Source organism: Triticum dicoccoides, chromosome 4A (assembly GCF_002162155.2).
Source record: "Triticum dicoccoides isolate Atlit2015 ecotype Zavitan chromosome 4A, WEW_v2.0, whole genome shotgun sequence".
NCBI classification, from domain to species: Eukaryota; Viridiplantae; Streptophyta; class Magnoliopsida; order Poales; family Poaceae; genus Triticum; species Triticum dicoccoides.
The window spans coordinates 615,123,522-615,129,521 of NC_041386.1; positions in this window are offsets into that span (position 1 = coordinate 615,123,522).

Genomic DNA, 6,000 nt, shown 5'->3' on the forward strand with positions numbered 1-6,000 from the left:
GACATATCAAGGGCAGAAATATAATTGACTGCAAGTGAGTTTATAAGGTAAAAAGAAAATCTGATAGCACCATTGACACGTACAAGACATGTTTGGTTACTAAAGAATTCAAACGGAGGTATGATATTGATAATGAGGACACGTTAAGTTCGGTAGTAAATGTTGCTACTATTAGATGGATCCTTTCAGTTGCAGTATCTAGAAACTGGTGCATAAGACAACTAGATGTGAAAAATGCATTTTTGCTTGGTGTTCTGGAAGAGAAAGTGTTTATGAGAAAACCTCCTGGCTATGAGAATTCAAATGCATCACATCATATTTGCAAACTTGATAAGGCATTGTATGGACTAAAACAAGAACCTAAAGCTTGGTACTTGATACGTTCGCAATGTATCTATAATTTTTTGTTCTTCCATGCTATTATAGTATCAACCTCGTATGTTTATTATGCAATTATATATCATTTTTTAGAACTACCTATTAAGTTAGTGCCAAGTACTAGTTACAGTTTTTGATTTTCCACAAAATCAATACCAAACGAAGTCCAAATGCCACGAAACCTTTTGATGATTTTTTTCTGGACATAAGAGACACTAGAAGGTTCGGGAGGAGACCAGAAGGTGAAGGAGTGGGCCACGAGCCACCGGGGCGCGGTCGACGCGCCGTGGTGCCTCGTCGGCCACTCGTTCCTCTGTTTGACCTAATTCCAGCTCTATAAATTCTTTAAAATCAAAAAATCAACAAAGAGCCACCCAAAATACCTTTTCCACCGCTGCAAGTTCCTGTTCTCGCGAGATGCCATCTGGAGGCCTTTTCCGGCACTCTGCCGTAGGGGGATTCGATCATGGAGGGCTTCTACATCAACCTTGCTGCCCCTCCGATGATATGTGAGTAGTTTACCACAGACCTACGGGTCAATAGTTAGTAGCTAGATGGCTTCTCCTCTCTGTTTGATCTTCAATACAATGTTCTCCTCGAAGTTCTTCTAGATCTATTCGATGTATCCTTTTTTGTGGTGTGTTTGTTGGGATGCGATGAATTGTGGGTTTATGATCAGATTATCCGAGAATATTATTTGAGTCTTTTCTGAACTCTTTTATCCATGGTTGTTATAGCTTTGTATTTCTCTCCGATCTATCTGTTTGGTCTGGCCAACTAGATTGATTGATTTTGCAATGGGAGAGGTGATTTGTGATGGGTTCGAACTTGCGGTGCTCAATCCCAGTGATAGAAGGGGACATGGCACATATTTGTATCATTACTGTTAAGCATAAACAATGGGGTTTATTCATATTAATTGGATTTACTTTGTCTACATCATGTCATCTTGCTTAAGGCGTTACTCCGTTCTTTATGAATTTTACTCTAGATGTATGCTAGATAGCGGTCGATGTGTGGAGCAATAGTAATAGATGCAGACAGGAGTCGGTGTATTTGTACCGGACGTGATGCATATATACATGATTATTGTGTTGGATATTGTCATAATTATTCGCTTTTCTATCCATTGTCCAATAGTAATTTATTTACCCACCGTATGCTATGTTCAAGAGAGAAGTCTCTAGTGAAAACTATTGCCCCGTGGTCTTATCTTTATCATATATTAAAATCCAAAAATTGCTAAAATTTTATTTAGTTTATTTTATTTTGTGTTTTTGTTAATCTATCTGGCACATTCCAACAATTTTGTCTGGTTATAGAAAAGACAATTGTTTTTTGGTTATAAAATCGGCATGAGACTAATATTTGGTATGCATACATACTGCGACACCAATATTTCTTGATAGCTACATATAATTCAGTACAAAGACATCGCACTCACACACTTTTATAATAGACCTGAATCCTTTTTTGCAAAATATAAAAGAGCCCATATACGTTCAGCAATATGAAGATACCTAAAATCTTGTTTGCCGGCCTGCATCGACTTGGTTTAATTAGCAGAGATAGACCCACCAGCCCTCTGCACGTCACGATGGGAAGCGATGAAACACTCCCAACACGCGCCCTTTTGGGCTGGCCTATGTGCGGTGCGGGGCAAGGTGCCCCTTTTTTCGCATTCATTTTCTTTGTTTTTGTCTTTCCTTCTTTAAATCAAGTTAGAAATTAAAAAATTGTTCATGATTTCAAAAAAAATTCACAAAATTATAAAAACTGGAATTAACATGTTCATAAATTTAATTTTTTTTGAAATTTCTAAGAAATGTTCATTAATTTGAAAAATGTTCGTAAATTAAAAACAATGTTCATGAATTTTAAGCTATGCTTACATATTCAAAAATGTGCATGAATTTCTAAAATTAAACATTCTTTTAATTTTGATGAAGACTTTTGAAATTTGATGAACAATTTTTGAATCGATGGACTTTTTTCAATTTGATGAACTAATTTTAAATTGATGAACATTTTTTAATATATGATGAACGCTTGATGATAAATTTTGAATTTGTGGAACACATTCTGAATTAGATTAACAGTTTTTGAAATTGGTTAACATTTTTTGAATTCAATGAGTAAATTTTTAATTTGATTAAATATTTTTGTAATTGATGAACATTTTCTGAATTAGATAAATTTGCTTTTGAATTTGGATGAACAAAAAATGTTCATGATTTAAAATAATGTTCCCAACTTTGGTAAATGTTGCAGTGGTAAAAAATTTAAAAGAGAAAGAACAAAATAAGAAAAACCAAAATGAAAAATAAAATAATAAATAAAAGTAAAACAATAACAGAAACAACTATTGATTAAGTGCTCTACCATTTGAGCTACAGCACCATTTCATATCCATAACACTAATCAAGGTAAGTAATAGGAGTAACATATTATATTAACTGAGCTAGCTAGTTTTGGGAGGTCTAATCCGCCGATGTGGTGGTTGGATACAGTTCCGAGTTATTTTTTCTTTATTAGCAGACGATGTAAGTGTGACTTAAGTTAATAAAGCTAGCCATGAATGCCTTTTCCTAAAAAAACAGATTATATCAACTGTATTCATCAAGAAATCATGAGTTGTTCAGATAGTGAATTGTGCTAGCTTCGTGTTTTTTTCTTGACAAGGCTGATGTTCTAAAGGAATAGCAAACTAATTAAGACGTTTGTCACATTTGGGCAACAATCTAACTAACAAATATGAACCTACGCCCAGCGGAAGACTGTACAAGCCAGCAGTAGCAGTTTTGGAAGCCTGAACTAAACTTACAATGATATATACCATTCATGAATGGCTCTAATTAAGATTTGCCATCTTGAATGCCGGACTTCTCATAGAAATGATATACATTTACGGCTCAAAATATGCACACCAGGCAATTCCTTGATGTTCGTGTCGCGAAGACAATCAATCTAAACCATTTCTCGTGTCTTGGGTGTTGCATTAATCAATACATTTACCATCTACACCACGAATCATCATCGCGCCTTCTTTTACAGGGAAGATGATTATTTGCATCCATGTCTATCAAGTCATTCATCCAACAGCTGCACAGCACATCAGGGCGTGCATTAGCAATTCAGTGTTGTTAGTCCCAAATAGCAGCAGCAATGTGGGCCCAGGCAGTGCCGGAGTCAGAAGATGGAGAGGTTGACGACAGAGTAGGTGGAGCATTAGAGGATGCGGCTAGCGGGTGGGTGCACCAAAGGCTCAGGGCATGGTGGACATCCAAGATGAAGCAGTTGCTAAAGTACAATGTCACTGGCACTGAACCATAAATATGAGCTCTATTTTCGAGGATTTCAATGATATTTATCTTGTTCTATCATGTTCACAACTCCTCCGCATCCCCACTTTCCTAAAAGCTTATCATGCTCACAAGTATTTGAAAATTGATTAAGTACTAAAAATATTAAACAAGTATTTGAAAAAAATGTTCAATAATTATTAAAATGTTGTAAAAGTATTTGAATTTTTTTTGAAAAATCATTGGGACAATGTTGAATGTGTATACAAAAAATGTTGATCATTTGTTACAAAAAGTATTTTTGACATGTACGAAAATGTAGAGTGAAAACGAAAACAAACATAAGAGAACACAAAAGAAAAACAAAAAATGGAGAAGAAAAAAGAAAACCAAACAAAAAATGGAGAAAAAAGAAACGAAAAAGAATGAAAAAACGGAGAAGAAAAAAGAAATGAAACAAAAGAAAACAAAAAAAGAAAAAGAAAAAATGGAGAAGACCGGCTCGGTCACCTCTAGTAGATCTTGATCCTACTACTAACCAATAACATAAGTGGGCGGAGTGGTTAGCTGCGCTCCAGGGTTCGATTCCATGCTCCGTTTATTCCCGAATTTTTGAATCTACACGCGCTAAATGGGCCGGCCCGACACTTTACATCGACGCTAGATATCCTTGTGGACTCGCTTAATGCGATAAATAGTCCCTGCAAAGAAATGCGCCCCCAAAAAAAAATCCCCGGTGCGTCCATTTGGACCGGCCCATGTGCTGTGCAGGGCAGGGTGCCCCACTTTTATCATAATTTGTTTTTTTTTGCGTCTTTGAATAAAATTCGGAATTTCAAAAATTGTTCATGATTTCAAAAATATGTTCACAAAATTATTGAAAACATAATTTTAGAAATGTTCAAAAATTCGAATTGGTTTACCAAATTAAAAAAATGTTCACTAATTTGAAAAATTGTTCATGAATTCAAAAGAATGTTCATGAATTTTAAAGAAAATGCTTACCTATTCAAAAAGTGTGCACGAATTTCTAAAAATGAACATTATTTGACAACGGGACATGAAGCAGTTGCAAAAGTACATTATTATTTTGCATCTTGGATGTGCACTCCCCCATATTTTTTCCTCATCTTTTTGTTCATTATTATTCCGCATCCCAGTTGTCTGATTGTCTCCTGTGACCACATGATAGCCCTACATGTCAGCTTGGCGGGTCCTGCATGTCACTTGCAGGAGGTTGATTCGTGGATTCCATATTCGTAATACACCTAAGATAAAATTAACACATGGACATGACATATACACGTGGATCTACACATGGACACGTCACGTAGGCGAAATTGGTGAGGTGTTCGATCAGTCGTTTTGAAGCATTGTGAATTAGTAGTCATGACCATTTAAATTGCTCGTAATCGGCTTGGCGGGTACCACATGTCAGGTCTGAGGCAATGTTGAGGTGGCTTGACACATGGACACGCCACATCAGCAAAACTGCTGATGTGTCTGACCAATCATTTTGAAGCATTGTGAATCAGTAGTCATGACCATTTAAATCGGTCAAGATAGACTAAAATGAGAGGTGTAGATCAGTGTTGTCTATGTTATGACCATTTTAGATAAGAAAATTACGATCTTCTTGACGAAAATGGTCATGACGATTTAGAGTTTGGACCCCCTCCCCCTCCCCCCCCAAACGGCTTACGACCATCTGCCGCACAATGGTCATAGATTTATGACCAATTCACCCACGGTCACTACGAAAAGGTCACAATTAAGCATATTTCTTGTAGTTCGGGGAACGCCTCCTCCTCTCCTCTCTCTGGCAGTTGTGCAAAAGAGGGGTTGATTGCTTTTTCTTTTTAGATCTAAGGGCGTGTATGCAAATGTTATGCCACGTCAGCTCCTTACAATTTGGTCCCACTTGTCAGAAAGTGATCAAATGAGCCAAATCACCCGATTAGTGCGATTTGCAAAATGTTTACCGAATCCGCGGTGATTTTTGCAAAAAGTTAGTGACCTGGTGATTTTCCGCAGATGAAGCCCCAAATGTGGTGGTTTTTTGCAATTCACTCCCACCTTCCTAAAAGCTTATCATAGTTTCCAAAAATTGTTATCCCCTCCGTCCTCACCACATCCCCAAAAGAAAAGTTCACCAACAAAGAAAGGGAAGCAGAAAGTGTTCCGCTGCAACAGAGGGCCGAGTGCAACCCAATCCTAGTTTATCTCTTGAATGTGAAGAACTCAACTACTATGAAACAATGCCACTCCCCCATATGTCAAATCTACCAATGTTGCCCTCATCTAAAAGTACATCCAATCA